The sequence below is a fragment of the Rhinolophus ferrumequinum genome, chromosome 7 (assembly GCF_004115265.2).
Source record: "Rhinolophus ferrumequinum isolate MPI-CBG mRhiFer1 chromosome 7, mRhiFer1_v1.p, whole genome shotgun sequence".
NCBI classification, from domain to species: domain Eukaryota; kingdom Metazoa; phylum Chordata; class Mammalia; order Chiroptera; family Rhinolophidae; genus Rhinolophus; species Rhinolophus ferrumequinum.
In genome coordinates, this window is record NC_046290.1 from 25,035,262 (window position 1) to 25,053,606 (window position 18,345).

The window sequence follows — 18,345 nt, forward strand, 5'->3', positions numbered from 1 at the left end:
CCGTCAGGTCTTTCTTTAGATCAACCTTCTCAGGGAGCCACAGGAGGGAGGAAGTTGATGTTTCAGAGCACAAATGAGAAATAAAAATCATACAAGGTTAAATAGAGGATGCATTTGTTTAGACTTTTGGTGTTAAAAAGAACAGATATTTGTTGTTCATTTGTTGGCCAAGGAAAAATAAAGGTGTGTAACTGTCATTTGGCTGGATGACCTACTTTTTGATGGCCACAAAAGAAGGCTTTTAAAACCTTATATCTATCTGCAACCTTTCCTTTCTATTCTAATGGATGTGGTGACGAAATTCTTCTTTCTAAGACCCTTAAGCCGAACAATGGGATGTTCTATGAGGAACACCTCATAGAGTAGGCAGCTTTGGGATCTGAGAGGCTTGGATATCAATCCTTCCTAGCTGTGTGACGTTGGGTAAAATTTTAACCTCTCTGAGCCTGATTCCCTACACTCTTAAGTGAGGATAATCACACTGATTTTATAAGGTTGGTTCAAGGATTCAATGAGATAATGCAAGTAAAGTTTTTAGTAGTGTCTGACACATGGTCAGCCCTCAATGAATGGGACCCTATGGGATGATTATTAGGAAAGCTCCAGGAGAAATGGAAATAGATGACTGACTGTACGGAACATATGAAGGCTAAAATCAAGGATGTGGGAACTGCTACCATTTGCACTATAAAGAAATTTGATGAAGTATGGTCACCTTTCAGCTAGTAAGGTCCATGAGAATGGGTACTGTATCTTGTTTTGCTTGCCATCAGATTTCCAGTGCCTGACACATAGTGGTGCATAGGGTGTGACTGTTTGGTGAATGAATGAATGAATGCTAAGTTCCAGTTCACGTTTCCTATCCTCCACGGAGATTTCTTTAATCCATTCTGATTTCTCTCTTCTCTGAATTTCAATGCCTGACCTACTTTTTGGAAACTTTAATACATTCTCCCTTGTACTGTTATTTAATGGTTGTGTGTGTGTATGTGTGTGTGTGTGTGTGTGCACGTGTGACTCTAGAAGGTAGGAGCTATGCCTTGTACTTCTCCCGAGTCTTTCCCTGGCCTGCTCTCACCACTACTGACAACCTCAAACAAACTCCATCCTGAGGCACACATTAGTCACTAAATACATACACGTTGAGAATTGAAATGCTGCAGTGCCTTAGTGGAGGGCAATAAACAAACGGAGCTATAGATCTGTGGAAAGCCACACGGTCCACAGAACAGGCTGAATTTTATACACTCCCCTCATCATTTCAGGAGTCTCGAGGCTTGGCATGTGCCCACTTGTCTTCTTTTACAGACTATCTCCCCACTCTAAGCAGGGCTTTCGTGTGGTTAAATTTCCCTTACTACCTTCCTGTGAAATGCGTATTCTCAGGACGTCCCCACTTTAACTTTAGTTGACACCAACTTACAAATCTATGCCAACAGAAAAAATCCGGCTGCTTTGCAGTCATAAACTCTGAATAGGCAAGCTGTGGATAAACTCATTGATTTCTCCAGGACTTTGGTTTCCAAGTTGAACAGTTATGAGGAATATGACTCCTGTCTGGTCGTATTTCATGGCCACCACTGTGGCTGCTAAGAGGTTTTGCTTAAGGCTGCAGCTGGGGCTAGTTGGGTGTCTGCCAAGAGCAGCAGCATGATACATTTGTGTGGTGTATATGGATGTCTGTTTTCATATTGTAATGTTCATATATATATTGCTTTGGGGATTGAAGGGAAGGGTGTGAATACTCTGTTTCCCCCACAGTGGTTTGTAGATTGATTCTCCTTTCTGCCTACTTGGTGTCCACCAGGGTCCTAAAGATGACAAGTCCTCAGAAAAAGCCAGTGTCCAATAATGGTGCCTTCAAGGAGGAAGATTATGCATGCCATTCTCGAGGTGAGGTAGGTATTAGGCATAGGGGCATTAAGACTTGTTGATACACAGTCATCATAAATAACCATGTGCGGTCCTACATTTTCTCTGGGAGCTTCAAGGTCCATTCTGATCCCTCCCCTAGCTCATCACCCTGCCTCTGTCTGAATGTGTGCATTAAAGGGGTGGCTCATGGAAGGTTTCCAACAACACCTCCACCCTTCTTATTTAAGGAAGATTCTATAGAGAAGATAGGATTTCAGGAACTGCTCAAATAAAGAGAAGTCTCTGTGACTCAAGCTCTCTATCTGATTTTATTTTTCAGTTCTTCAGTGTAAACTCTGAGTCCATCTTTAAAGTACCTGACACAGTGTCTAGCTCAGTACTTTTTATATATTGAGCCCTCTTTAAATACTTTTAAGTTTTCATAGATTATAGTAATAAAGAATATCCTATATTGTCCGTAGGTAAGCATTTGTGCTTTTCCTAGAACTGGGGGTTATAGGACAGAGAAAAGAGACTGTGTGTGTGTGTGTGTGTGTGTGTGCACGTGTGTGTATGCATGTGCACACACACTGGCACACACATGTGTGTCTTAGGTTCTGAGACAGCCGTGTGGATAAAGAGGATAATAACCATGGTGCATTGAGCATTTGCAATGTGCCGAGCTTTGCAGGCACCATCTCCTCTACTTCTCAAATTCTCACAATAGCTCTGAGGCAGGCATTTTTATGACCCTCATTTTACAGATAAGGAGCTTGATGTTTCAAACGGGAAGTAACTTGTTCAAGGTCATACCAATAGTAATTGGCAAAGTCAGGATTCAGAGTTGTTTTTCTCACTCTAGAGCTTGAGTTCTTCCTGATGTTACATGGTCTTAAAGCTCCTGAGATACACACACACACACACACACACACACACACACACACACACACACACTGCCACCACTAACTCTGAGGATTCAGGACCTTTCTCTGAGTTGGGGAGATACTCGATGAGCAAAAGCTCCTGGTACTGAAAGTGCAAATGAAGGATATTTAAGGACCTGTTTTTTCAGGTTTTATCAGTAGAATGGGCTCATGAATCCCACTAGGAGCTGGGCCAGTGTGCTGTTCTCAGTCGGGTGGGCATGACTTAACGTAGAGGTTTGTGAGTCAAGAGCCATGTGGTTTTGGGGGGCTGCTGCCCTGCATATCTGCAGGGCCGAGGCCCATTATCAGATTCCTGGAAGTGGATGTGGGGGCCAGCAGTTAGCTCAGGCTTCCTGGATGTCTCCTTGACTGTGCACCTCCCTTTCCTTAAAGTTGCCCTCATTCTTTGTTGATAGAATGGCTGTTTACTATAAAACACCGTGTTGGCCTGATGCCTCCTGAGTGTTTTGGAAAGACACATCTCATCTGTTGTGGGGGAGGGCTATATGCCTTGCAGTGTTTGTGCACTTTCTCATTGTATCTTTCACTTTCCACTCACGTCAGCTACAGAGCATCTTTACCTGTTTTTGAGGGTTGGGTCTGTAGCTCTTTGGTCAAAGGGCTACTACCATTGACCATAACTACCTCAAGCTCTAATTATCTTAGAAATGGACAGGAGATTTGGTTCTAATATTCAGCCTAGAAGCAGAAAGCCAGCTTAAATATCTCAAAGAATAGTTCATGAAGTGATTAAAGAAACACTTTGCAAGCTGAGATCAATATCCTAAGCTCAACTCTCACTTAAAGGCAGACCACCAATATAATCAATTTCGGTAGGCATTATCTTGCTCCATCAGGGAGAATCAACAAGCCATGTTATCTTCACGTGGGCTGCATACATGATGCATAATAGGAGTTTAAGTGAGTGGAATCTCAAAGAGAAGAGGAATTCCATGAATAGCTCATCAGTCAGAGATGACAGTAAAATGTCGGCTAGCTTAATGGAATTGGTCACCTGCTGCTTCCAGGAAGCTGGTTAATTCAATTTGTGAGATCCAGGCAGATGCTAGGGACCCAGGCCCACCACTAGCACTCATAGGACCTATATTGAATTCTGATGTCTTTAGTTTCTTACTTCCTTTCAGCAGCATGTACAGCAGGATTCATTGTCCCCCAAAGGCAGGTGTTTTGAGGAGACTGATCTGAACTGGCAAAGCATAAACTCAGTACTGAAGAAAATTGGTTAAACTATGACCTGACATGGTCTTCCTTGCCACCCCTCTCCAGTACTTCAGCACTATGCTTATTGACCTTTGAGATGTCTCCGTATGACCAGAGTCACCAAGGAGTGACAACTGACACTGATGTTTACTTTTTTATATAGAATTAAAGAGTCATCTTGCCTCAAATTGAAAAAACATTTTCTTTTGGGTGTACCTACATTTCTCATTAAGTCTTCCTTGATTGTGGAAAAAGAGGTAATAAATTCCCCCTAAATTTACCCATTCTCAACAAAAAAATAACTCCCCAGGTCTTCATGAAATAGTCATCCTGAAATAGTTAATTTTCACGTCGACATTTGCCTCCGCAGGATGTTGAGCTTGTATGGATATTGTTCAGAGACATTTAAAAGATGTAGAAATACAGAAATCGGGTGATATCACTTGATTTGGGACCTAGACATAAGAACTGGGGTAAAAGTGTTACTCCCCCTTTTAGGGGCAGATGCTAAGGATAATGAAGTCATAGCCTGACTTTCCCACCAAAAAAAAAGCAAAAAGTTCAGGAGAGTAGGATTACTTTTGGGAATGGCCAAATCATCTGAGAGCACCTGCCTTTTGTGAGTGACCTAATTAGCATTCTTCAGGCTGCACAGCTACAAGCAAGGGTCCAAAAAGTGTAGCTCTGAGTGCTTACAGCAAGCAGGGTTATTTAAGAACTTTCCCGGGCCCTGTGGCACTATTGAATATCAATAGCCAGTTCCAGGTTGGGAGTGAGGGCAGAGTATGTTACAAGAGTGAGTGACACTTTTTGTGCCTGGCTTGCCATCCAAGGAAGCTGCTTGGGTAAACATCTAAATTGTATAGGCTTTGAACATGTGGCACTCCACACATATTGAACATTCAAATTGGCTGGTAATTTTGAATAAGGAGGATTTCTTGTTGAATTTACAAGAATTTCCCTGTCATATGTTTTAGATTTTCAAACTCCAGGACGCCTGGAGTTTCCAGTATTAGGGAACCAGATCTGAACAGTGCCAGAGACCAAGATTTTAGAAAATTAAATAATCTTTATAACAGTGGTAGTGCTTATCACTTTAGGAGGCCAAAGTCTTACTGGGGGACTTTTTTGCAAAGTTAATTGAATCCAGTTGCTGCCCTCCTCCCCCTGGATTTGACGCAATCTTGATAGTGGTTTCATGTCTTACCACCTTTCTACAGCAAGATTTTTAAATCTTGTTTTAGAAAAATCTGTTTTACTATTATCTTGTCCCTACCGTCATGCCTCCCATCCCCAAGTTAAAAGAAAAAAGAAAAAAAAAGAAACCAATCCATTCTAGGTTAGTATAATGGGCCCCCAACAGGTTTGACTTTATCTAGATTTGGCCTTAGTCGAATATGAAGGTAAACCCAAAGGCCTGAAGACCAGGTCAGTGCAAAAGTAGATGGCTTAGAATTTTCTGGCAGTAAATAACGTAAACAACTTAGCTGAAACAACTCCCGAAGGCAGGAGTGAGTGACATCCTAATTACTACAGAATAAGCTCGTACAAACGATTCTACAGGTGCTTGTTTTCCTCAAAGCATATACTAGACGGTTCTGTTAGGCACTTTTTCCCCACCTCCCCTTCCTTTATAAAACTTAATTTACCCAGCTATTCCAGTCTTCTTCTCTGGATTCAATTAGCACTTCTGTAGTCTATACACTTTAGAATTTACACTACCCCTGCATTTTTTTTTTTTTTTTTTTTTTTTTTTACACACATTAGTCTTTCCTCTTTGTTGGAATTATAAGCTAGCTGTCTGGAGTGATGAAGGCCCCATGTCTAAACCCCACAGGATCAAACATACTGCTGAACACATAATCTTGAGTACTAGTACTTATCGATTAATTACATTTTTATATTATATACTGAAAAGGGACCAGGACCAAAAGAGGCAAGAATTCTGGTCCTCATGCGTCACACAGTTTTTTCAATAGGATGAGGGTGATGGGTTAGATTCAGTGGTTTCTGAAGTTTTTTTAACAGTATAACTCTCCTCCCTCCCCCAAGGTGACTAAACCATCAGTGGTCAAGAGTTCATTAAAAGTTCTATTTTAAAAGTACATTTCTCAAGGCTACTTGTTATAAGTCAAATGGTGTGTGCAATGAGGCTTTCTTTATTAACACAAACATGGAAATCAGGGGTTATAGTGGCTGGTGCATCAGCTCCCTGCTTACTGCTGTGTTTTGTTTAGGTTACACAATATTGAGAAAACCCTGATTCACAGATGCTATTAGCGAATAGGAGTAATTTTTCTTTTTTAAACAAAAACATCTTGTCATTTTGGGGAATCTACCAGTTAAACCTATCCAGAAGAGTGAAAAGAAGAGTGGGAAGAAATTTTTGATTCACACTTTAATCACTAATAATTTCTAACACTTGACAATATATTTCAAAAGTCAGATGAAAAAGCACCGATATTTCATGAAAACTGTAAGATGTTATTAATACACCTCATTGTACCGTGTTTCCCCGAAAATAAAATCCAGCTGGACAGTCAGCTCTAATGCGTCTTTTGGAGCAAAAATTATAGTAAAATAAGACCAGGTCTTATATAATATAATATAATATAACATAATATAATATAATATAAATAATGTAATATAATATAATACTGGGTCTTGTATTAATTTTTGCTCCGAAGACGCATTAGAGCTGATTGTCCGGCTGGGTCTTATTTTGGGGGAAACACGGTACTATCTACTTCTTGTTACCCAATGGACAGCAACTCTACAATAAGGTATGCTTAGGACATGCAAATTAATGAATGTTAGTTTTATTAAAATAGAACCATAAACAGAAGGAAATTAGAAGCTCATGGAATGGTACAATTGAGATTTGTTCATTATGCTCAATGTAAATTTAACCTAAAAAAAAACAACAGTAAACAAGTATTGAACTCTGGTTTGAGCTATGCACACTGAAGTATTTAGGAGTTATGTGTTTTGATGTCTGCAGCTTACTTTGAAATATATCAAAGAAATTAAATGGATTGATTGATGGATGAAATTGGGTAGTTGTAGAAATATACTATATATGATAAAGCAAATATAGCAAAATGTTACTTGTTCACTATACATTTCTTTCACTTTCTCTGTGTGTTTGATAATTCTCAGAAAATATTAGGGCAATTGTAATTCAAAAGGCAACTCTTTTCTGAAATGGAAGAGTGTATATCAAACTTATTTTATTTTAATTCACATCCAACACTGAAACTTTCCTGGTCAACTGAATTGCTCAAAACTGGGAAGACTTTAAGCCACTCAAGAGTGACAACATTCATCTGGTTCCAGTGGTGGCAGTATGAGTGGGGTCGTATCACAGATGATATCAGTCCAGTGAACAGTTTATAAGTTCCGTTGTGTGGCCCCTTGCGCTTCAGACTATGTGGGCACCAGCACAAAAGTCAGAACCCCTGAGCAGACAGATAATTCTACACTGTCCCAACTTTAATCTCTGGTCCAGCCTGAGAAACGGCACTCTTAGAAGCCACGTCTCCCGCTTCCTACCTTTCCCAGGACCCTGATTCCTCCCTTTATTTGCTGGGGAATGGCAGACCTCCTCCACATCACCATAAGGGAACGGGGTACTGTGTGTTGCTGGTAACTTACACTGCCAAGTGAAGTCTCCCATTGTGGCAGAAACGCGTTACCATTTTCCTTCTCAGGTGCCCAGGAGAGTAGAGGTTGAAGGGTAGCTTTCTTGAGTCCCACTACCAAATAGGCGGAGATATTTCGGATTAGGTCAAGTGTCTTCTTGATGAAGCATTTTACTCCTTGGTTTCAGAGTGATAGTTCAGAAGCTGAGAAGGAAAATCAGAACTTATGTGCAGCTCTGATGGGCTCCCACTTGGCATTCCTGTGCTTGCTTTATTTTCCCTCAGTCTCTCCATTTTACCCCATCCAGTTTAATCGTCCTATCACGCTTGCTTCTTTTTTTCCTTCCTTAAAACTCTTTCAAATTCTTTAGTGGCTTTCTATTTCCTATAGGATAAAATATAAACTATTTAACCTCTCACTCAGAAGCCTCTCACTGAGGACTATGACTCTAATCTGTCTTTTTAGACTTAATTTTCTCAATTCTTTAGACACTTCTTCTGCCTCAGCTTGATTGGTTCCCACTACCTCCCTCCATTCCCTAAATGTACTGGAAAAATTCTAGATGAGAGGGTTGCATGTGCTATTCCCTTCCTCCAGTGAGCTGAGGTAGTCCTTTCTTCCTGAGTTTCTGTGTCAGTTATGGATACAGGATCAGATGCTGCAGATGCTTCGTGCTGCAGTAATGGAAAACCAGGAGTTAAGTTATTCTAAGCCAGTGGTTTCTGAGCTTTAGGATGCATAGATATCTTATCTCTGGCTTGTTAAACCACAGATTGCTGGGCCCTGCCCCCACATTTTCTGATTCAGTAGGTCAAGGGTGGACCTAAAATGTGCATTTCAAACAAGTCCCCAGGTGACTCTGATACTGCTGGTGGGTGGTGATGGGTGGGGGTCACACTTTGAGAACTACTGGCTTACATAATAGGAAATTGGCTGTCACACCCAACAAGAACTCTAGAGCAGTGGTTCTCAAGTGTGACTGTACAATATAACCAACTGAGAATATTTTTAAAAAATCCTGATGACCATACCTCACCACTTACCAATTAAACCAGATCCTCTAGGAGTGAGACCCAGGCAGAAGGATTTTTAACATACCAGGTGTTTACAATGAACACTCAAGGTTTACATCCACTGGTCTAGGGGTAGGGAGGGTGCAGTTTTGGTTACTTCGTTATTCCAACAGTGTCATTATGGACCATGATTCTTCCATCTTTCTGTTCTGCCTTCCTCTGGTGTTGGTCCATGTTGACTTTCCCCTTCACTGTCACAGTTGCTTGTACCTTTTTAAACCTTACCTTTTTTAAAAACATTGTCCAAAGCTCAGAAAAGCGGAAGCAAGCCTCTACCTTTCTATTGTCTTTTGAAACCAAAAGAAAACTTTCCCTGAAGCTTCCCAGAAGATGACTTATCGTATCTTTGACCTGAGCTAAATCACATGACCAGTCCTAAACCAATCACTAATGATGAAATGAAATAATTGTGTTTAGACCAATGGTTCTCAGTCTTGGCACTACATTAGAATCACCTGGGGAACTTTTACAACTATTGGATGCTGGGACCCTGTCTGACCAATCAGGTCAGCGTCTTGGGTGGGGCCTGGTTATTGGAATTTTAAAACCACTCCCCAGGCGGTTTTAATGTGCAGACAGAATTTAGAATCATTGTTTTTGACCAGTCAAGGTTTAACGCTAGGGCTGTGAAGAAGCTCACCCTTTAGGAAAACACATAGCCACCTGATAGTTGAACAAAATCAAGGTTCTGTTAGCAGGAGAGAAAGGGTAACGGCTATTGGATAGATAACTATCCAATATGCTGCCACGTCTGGTTTTCACAATTGCCTGGGGGTCCGTTGATAGTGGGACTCTGCGCTGTTTCTTTATAGCCTTAACAAGTGCTTATGTTAATACCTTGCACAGAGTAGGTATTTGTTTATTATTAATTGCTTCGTCAATCTGCTGGGAGATTCACTAATGGAGTGAAGTTACTTTGCCTGGACATTTAAACCTGCTAGAAGGACTGCCTCACCTCCCCAGGCATTGAAGCCAGAGAGAAGACGCTGAAAGGTCCTGCTCTGCTCCTTGATTAGTGTACTCATCTGTCTCTTGACCCTGCCATGGTTTTATGTGACAGGGAAATTCCACACTCCCGGCATGAATGCTTGGCCTGACTGGGGCCGTGCCAGGAGCTGCTGCAGCATGTATGTGTGCCTGCTTTTGTCCTCAGCGTGGTGAGGGCCAAAGTTTGTCCCTTCAAGGCGACTCGGGCAAGTCCGCACTGGGCCTCTTTTGTGTGATGAGCACATTTGGATGCATAATTGAGAAACTTTTACCCCCTCTGCAGAGAACTTGACATTTCTCTATCTTGGCTAGAGAATAAGAATGTGAAGATTGATAGGGTAAAGAGACAGGCCATCAACTTTAAATTAAAGGAGTGCAGTGGGGGGAGGCTGGTTGTGAGTTTAGAAGCACAAACTCTCTTTCATTCAGCAAAAGCCTGTGCACAGCTCCTCATTCACAACTTGGACAGAAGAGGATGTTGAGAAGAGCCTTGCCCCGTGGCGGCTTGATCGGCACGTTAACCTGTGAGCTAGTTCGCACTGGCCAGAAGAGGAGGTTGTCAGAGCAAGGTCTGCGAGATAATCATTTGGAACTTCCATTTCAAGGTGGAAGGAGGGTGTTTGATAGTTAGTCGTTCCCTGCCCTATGATAAAGTCTGAAATAAAGACTTTCTACTCTGTTACACAAAACCCATTCTTAGGGAATGTTGCTTCTCATTTCTTTCCTTTCCAAACTCGTTAGTCTGGTCACCTCCTAATAATTACTTGGTTCTTGGTAACCAGAGACACTCCCTGGGAGAGCTGCCTTGTACATATTCAACTTAGAGGGTTGTTTCACATCGAACAAGTGTCAGTATCAAATTCATTACATGACATGCAGAAAATGACCATTTCTTTCCTATCATTTCCTATCAAGGATTTCCCCAAATCCTTGCATTGCCACCACCTTGACGATGAGAGATTTTGCAAACCTTTTATTTCAGGGACAATTTTCTAAGGATTTGGGGAGGGAGGGCTATGAATATATTGCCATCTGGTTGAAGCTGACACAAACTAAAACTCCCTCTCTTCTTCTGTGAGGTAGACGAACCCAAGTTGATCCACTTGGAGGCCCACAGCTGGCAGTGGACTGAACGGTATTGGTTTCTCCTTTGTTTTCAGTAACGTTCTTTGACAGCTCTGTCAAGCCAACAGTGCAGTGCTATAGGGCCAGAGTAGGAGCTAACATTTGTTCTGACAATTGGCATTTCCTACAACTCTTACAAAGCCCCTTGCCACACTGTTTATAAAGATACTTCATCGGAGTGCCAGGGCAAGGATCAGATTCCTTTTCTGAAGCTTCATTAAGCACAACTTTCATCCTTCCTCCATGAAGAATTATTGTAAAAAGTGAAAATTCTACCACATATGGCTAAAGAAGGGAGCAGTGGAGAGTGTGTGTTCCTGAGCCCAATACAAGTGCCTTTAATTTGCCAAGTTGACAGTCATCCAGGCTTCCGAAGAAACAGCATATCCCAGCCCCCAACCCTCAGCACTTCTTTCCTAAGAATCCCTATTAAAGTGTAAAATGAGTATAAATTTGCCTCAGATCTTAAAAAAACAGTTTTTCTTCTCCCAGTAAATCTCCTCCTGCTAGTTGGTTGGCGCCTAGGGTGAGGGAAAGACAAACTCTGCCACTGGGAATTTTCTGGGGCCTGGCCACCCCAGCTTGGTAAGTGGGGTGACAAGGAGGGGAGAGTTGTGCTGTTCCTCTTTTTCTTCTTGGGAGGCAAGAAGAAGAGAAAGTGGCTAAGTTATTCTTTCGATTTCTGCCGAACAGCCTCCCTGCTGGCCTGTCGCATTCTCCAAGGTTTTGGGGGGAGGGATAGTTATAACAGTATCTGGAGGATTTCAGAAACTCTTAGGGATTTGATCCTGGCTGTCCTCTGCTCCTGGTCTCTGGGTACAGGGCCAGGCAGTCAGAGGAAGTGAGCCTGCACCAGTGAAGCTGAAGTGCTGGGGGCCTGACAGGGAGCCGGCTGGTGGGTGTGTCCTGGGAGACAAGGCTGAGGCCTGATTCTGGCGCTCTCTGATGCTGCAGGTGATGGAGGGAAGACTTACTCAACTTTTATCCTCATCTCTTGGTCTGGAAAATAAGGATGACACCATCGAACTACTCAGGGTTTCCAACACAATGACTATGTAGGAATTTGCCCATAGGAAATGTTGACTGTTCTGACTGTTCATGGGCCTGGCCTCCCAGTTATGGGACCTCACCAAAAATCTTTCTTCTCAAAGCTTTCACCAGGCCCTTCTAGGACTTCTAGTTTACATCCTGACAATGTCCCGACGAGACTTTTTGCAGGCTTGGCTAGTTAGCTTTTATGGGACTGTGAACATACAAAGGGAAGTCCAGTTATAAATTGGCAGCTTTGTTCCTTGTGGAGAAGTTTGAGGTATTAACTAGGAGAGAAATGGAAGAGATGTTTTAATGTCTCAGGAACTTGGCCTTCTCTTAGGTGTTTCATCTCCCTTGGATGTCAGTTGCCTTCCAACTTTGTCAGCCAAAAGACAAGATTCAACGTGCTAACTTGAAAAACCTTTTTAAAAAAGAAAGAAAAAGGGCAATCTATATACATTGTCATTTGCCTGTGGGTCAGATATTCTTATATCTGACTAAAATATTTACCTTTTCTACTGTAAATGTGCTGCAGGCTTGTGTGATTCAGCTACAAACAGCCTTCCAATCCCTTTGAGCATCTTCTGCGCTGTTCTTTAAGCATCGTAATGATAACAGCAGGCCGTCCACTTGTCGTTTGCAGCTGGGAGCACAGTCTCTGTGGCTATGAGCTACCTTCCTCTTGTGCTCTCAAGATTCCTGCTGGTCCCTCCGCACTTGACCTGTAGGCAGGAGCCAACCTTACCGAGGAAATCAACAGCAGACAAGTAATGCAGCCTTTTTACAATGCTTGGAGCAGGATTAACACATCCACCACAAAGAAGTCTGAACACAGTGATGTCTCGTTCCTGTACTTTACATGCAGTGAGAGACATCTGTAACACTCAAGCTCCTACTGCATTTCGCGCTGTGTCCTGTCCTTACACTTGATCTACTTCTAGCTGTGTGGCCTTTGCTGCCACTGCCATCCCACCTCCAAGTCAGTTGGGGGAGCAACATGGGGGATCAAGGTAAGAAAATGTCCTATTCTGGCACCTTCCTGTCTTGTGTGCTAAGTAGGTGGCAGCTCCCCGAAGTCTGAGGGTGGAAATAATTAATAGCAGGAATGTCCTGAGACTCTTCAATTTCTCTCATTTCATCCAACCACTGCCTCCCTACTCCCACCCATCCCAAATCCTATTATATCAATGGATGAATTACAGGGTGGCAGGGCAGTTCCCTCCCAGACTGTATAAGGCCAGTCAATACCCTGCACACTTAATTTGGATCTAATCCAAGTAAGTTCTCTTTTGAGTCTCAAGTAAATTGTTCCCTCAGAGCAAGATTGTGGAACCATAGAACCATGGATCCTGGCACCATAGATTCTTGGAAACTTTGTGATTTGTGGGCTTTGTGACTCTGTACCTCTAAGCAGAATGTACTGAGTATTCTCTTAAGATTTATGCAGTGGATTTAAATTTCTGTGGTATTCCACAAAACATGATGTTACAGTAGGTATTGTTTTTTAATTTTTCTGATGGAGGAAACATTAGCAGTGAATTTGTTACCAAGTTTGCACTGGACTTCTCAGTGCAGAGAGAACCCTGAGAGATCGTCTGTATAAATTTCACAGAGGAGGAAATGGTCTCTGAAGAGGTTAAATAGATTGTCCAAGGTGGACACAGTCAGTTGTCAGAGGGGGCTTGGGCCGCTTCCATGTGGCCTTGCTCATCCTTGCACCATCCTGCTTCCTTATAAGGCAGTGCTCTATGCAGCAGTTACCGTGGGACGGATTCAACTCCAGTTGAGAGAACTCCATTTTGTTTGGTTATCAGCAAAACTGATGATGTTAGGAAAAGCCTAGACATTTAAGTCTGCATTCATTTAAAATGCTAAACATTATTAATATTTCTAAGGGGTTCTGTGGGACTCTGTTCATTATCATTGTCTGTAAGTCTTACTGTGTTTGAGAGGGCTGGTGGTTTTATGCCTTCAGGTTGGTGTAGACTTTGTGAATCTATATCTCTAATTAGAATGTACTGAGAGTTGGGGACTTACTGGGCATAAAGTTAAACTCTTGATATTCCATAGTCATTTTCTTTCAGCTACTATGGCAGAAAATTTCATTATTTTCCCTCTTTCCTTCCTTCCTTCCTTCCTTCCTTCCTTCCTTCCTTCCTTCCTTCCTTCCTTCCTTCCTTCCTTCCTTCTTTCCTTCCGTCTTTCCCTCCCTCCTCCTTCCTTTCCTTCTTCCCTTCCTTCTTCTTTCTCTTCCTCCTCCTCATTCTCTAACACTTCTACTTCTTATCTCCGCCTCCTCCTTCTCTGCTTTTCCTTCGTTGATAAAGGAATGGCTGGGTATGAATTGTCAGGATGAAGTTATTGGGTATGTTTGTAATTCAATCACTGCTAATTGTTTTAAAATAAAACAGTTTGTTTGGTGCCCCCCCCAGACTAAAAACAAAGCCAAACAACAACAACACAACTCAATTGTAGTAAAAGGTGTGCAGCAAAGACATAAATAGGCTTCTACCTGAGACTGTGAAATCCTCATTTCCTAATGCCATTCTTGTGAAGAGGGTATGAAAATGGAGGACATGGTTATAGGCTGGATAAGATTTACGTCTACTTTATTTCTGTGTCCCTGCAATTTTAAGCCCAGATCTGGGACTCCTGGGGGTATAGAAAGGGGCAGGAGGTTTACCTAATTAAAAAAAAACACAAGCCAGTCAAGGATGATATCTTCCCTGACTTTCCTTAAAGAGTCTAGACATGGTCTCACAGGAGTAATACCAGTGGTTATAGGCCAGGGGGCAAAACTCCATTTGGATTTCATGGCTAAGACTCCTCAAAACAGAATTAGTTCTGGTCGGGCTGCAGTAGGAAAAGGAATTCATACTAATGAATTGGAAGAGTGTAACTAAGCTTATAGCTAAGAAAAACAGATATATTCCTAGAGATTATAAGATACTAATTTTTCCCCATAAAAGGAAGGGTTGGACATGATCACCTTTTCAACTAAGTTTATCACATAGAGGGTGTGTGTGTGTGTGTGTGTGTGTGGGTGTGTGTTTCATCTTCTCTAGAAACTTTTTTTATGGCTAATTTAGACCATATTTGATAATATGGAAATAGTTCTAACCATGATGGTGTTCAACAATTACGGGCCTTTTAAGTATTCCCCGGGCACTACAGAGATGAAAGGCGCCATGATCATCCCAGGCCATTTGGAAATTGTAGTGACAAACTGTGTGCTAAATGCTTCCTTGTGAAGTTATGGTTCTCATCAGGTTTCGGAACATGCTGATTGCTGAGGTAAGGGCAGCATTTCGAGCTTGACTGCTTCACTGCTCATCCATAGCTTCCTTTCATCCCCCTTTTGAGTTCAGAAGCTCCACAGTTTTTCAAAGCCCATTACACTGCCCAATGGCATTTCTAAGAGTAGAAGGAAGAGCCTTTGTTTAACTGAATTAGGGGGAGTCTCCTGAGGCCAATGGAGGTTTTATTGAGCCTGTCTGGAAGGACTAAAAACGTTAAGTGGCTTTGTTTTGTGCTTTATTGTTTCTTGATATTTCCTTGATAGGGTAATCTGCACTGAGGTTCTAGCTAGATGATGTCAGTTGAAAAGTGGGACATAATTCATAGGACAAAAGGAGAGGAGGAACATGTGGGAGGTGACACATGAATATATTGGGATAGACAGATTATTTGGTTGAATTGGAAAGGGAGAGTCTGACAATTTCATAAAGTCAATTATAGGCTTTGGTGACACTTGCTGGGTGTATAATGTGTCCCATATAATGTGTCAAATAGTGAGGGCTTGCTAGGGATTCTAAAGGGATTCCCAGCGAAAGTTATCAAAACTGGAAGATGTTCTAGATGGAAAATAACTAGGGAGAAATTGAGTAAGCTTATAAATAAGGAAAAGTTGGGATAGAACTAAAGTGTAACAACACTGTATCACATAGTTATAGGTATGTGTGTGTGTGTGTTGGGGGGGTGTACGTACACATGTGTGAATGTGTCGTCATTACAAATATAACATTTTTAACCTAACACTTAATGCTTACTGTGTACCAGGCACTGTTCTGGAGTTAGTGATTTGAATCTCACGAGACTTTTTTGTTCTCTGAGTGGTGCTTTGCTTTCTGTAAGCAAGCTTGACCCGCAGAAGTAGGACTACCCTTGTTTGCCTGAAATTTGACTACAAGGAAATTTAAAAAAAACACACACACGATAAGCCACAAAGCATATAAACCTACTCACTGTGAGATTCAAGGTAACTACTATTATTAATCTCATTTTCTAGAGACACAGAGAAGGTAAGGGATTTGTCCAAGGTGGCACAGTTAGGGATTGGTGGGATTTGAACTCGGAGTGTAGAATGAGAGCACGGTTGCTCAACCATTGCGTCCTTTCCCTCTCTACAGGCACTTGTTAGTCTTTTCTGTTTTGTTATCATGGCAAAATGCACATAAAAGTACATTCATGGGAGTATCATTTACATAGCACATGATTGGACAATGTCTAAATGTTCTACCAGAGGGAAAGATGAAATAAATCTTGGCATGTTCCTCTGAGAGAACACTATGCAGCTGTGAAAAATAATATTCTCAAGCATTATATACGAACACAAGGTAATGTCAAGTGGGAAATACAGGCAGCAAATCACTATGTATAATTTGATACCAATTTGATTTTTTAATGATTACAAAGGGAAAAACGTAGAGACAATCTAACTGTATTAGTAGCATGAGTAAATAAACTGTGAACTAGTCACAGTGGAATACCATATTTAGGTCAAGTGAAGGAAAGTGATCTCTGTTTGCCATTTCTTGGTTTATCTTTGGAAGGAGAATGAATTAGATGGAGTTGGATTTTAGCCGGACCCATTTTATTTTTAAAGACAGAGAACCGAAGCAACTATGGCAGAATGTTAACATTTGTTAAACTGAGTTTTGAACACTCAGTGGTATATTTGGTTGTATATAGGTTTCTTTTTATACTACTTTCTGTGTGTAGCAGATAGGCATCAAATACAAACAATATTTATTGTTGGAAGATTACAAACTATTCTTGTTTTCTTCTTTAAATTGTCCTGTATTTTCCAAATTTTCTGTAATAGGTATGAGATAATAAAAACAGTAAGTGGCTTTCTAGAAAGTGTTATATTTTGGGCAAAGAGCACTACATCGGCAGACAGAATCTGCTCCTGTGTGACATTGATGGCTCACTTCACTGCTTTAAGGCACAGTTTTCTCACTTGCATGGTGACGATTGGAGTCTATGTCAGAGATGGGTTGCATGCTCACTAAGCCTACTTATTTTTCCTGCTAACCTTGGTGTTGAGTTGGCTATGTGACTAACTCTTGCCAGCGGAGTGGGAGGAAGCCATTAGGAGTGAGCATATGAGTACGTTCTCTGAAGCTTCTCTCTTCCTTCTGTCTTCTGCATGGACAAGCCTGGGGCATCCTGAAACCCTGGGTTGAGATGGTGGAGCCACAGTGTGGAAGTAGCCTGGATCCCATGTGTCATCACGAGGAGGAGAGTAGCCTAACCAGAAACATACATATTGGATTTTGTGAGAAAAAGAAGTAAACTTTTGGGGTTGTTTGGTACAGCAGTTAGTCTACTCTGACCAACACAGGCTTCATCTCTAGGGTTCTTTCAAATTTTAATATTCTATGAATGCAAAGAGGTTCTTGGTTTCAAGTTTTCTCTCCATTCCTTTGACTCTTAACAAGGTTCACTAGTTAATAAACCCATTAATTTGGATGTGTCCAAGAGAAAGGAATTATTATAATAAATGAATTGAGAAGATAAAGAATAACAGAAGGCCAGGGAAAAGTCCAAATACTCATGCAATTGGGCAGTGAACAACTTTAAGTTTTATGTTTTAGATTTCCTGAGGACATGGACCTGTACATCTTTAATTTCTTTATAACTCCTCATTTTTATGTATCGTAGGCACTTAATCAGTACTGTTAGATGAATGAAAGAATGTGTGGGAAGATGCTATCAAGTTCTGATGGTCACATACCTCGAGAGGTGCCGTGGTGTAAATATTTGTGTCTCCTCAAAATGCATGTCAAAATCCTAACCCCCAAAAATGATGGTATTAGTACGTGGAGCCTTTGGGAGTTGCTTATGTCACGAAGGCAGAGTTCATGAAGTGCTTTTATAAAAGAGGCTCCAGAGACACCCTTAGTACCACCCCCACACCCCACCACCACCACTACCACGTGAGGACACAGTGAGAAGGTGCTCGCTTCTTCCAGGAACAGAGCCCTCACCAAAACCCAACTGTGCTGTTGCCTTAATCTCAGACTTTTAGTCTCCAGAAGTCTGAGAAATGTATTTCTGTTGTTTATAAGCTACCCAGTTTGTGGTATTTTGTTACAGCAGCCCGAACGGACTAAGACAAGAAGTCAGTGCTGCTGAACTTCTAGGGTTACAGTCCTCCTGGACTCAACTCTACTACATGGATAGTGGTGCCCTTTCAGTTT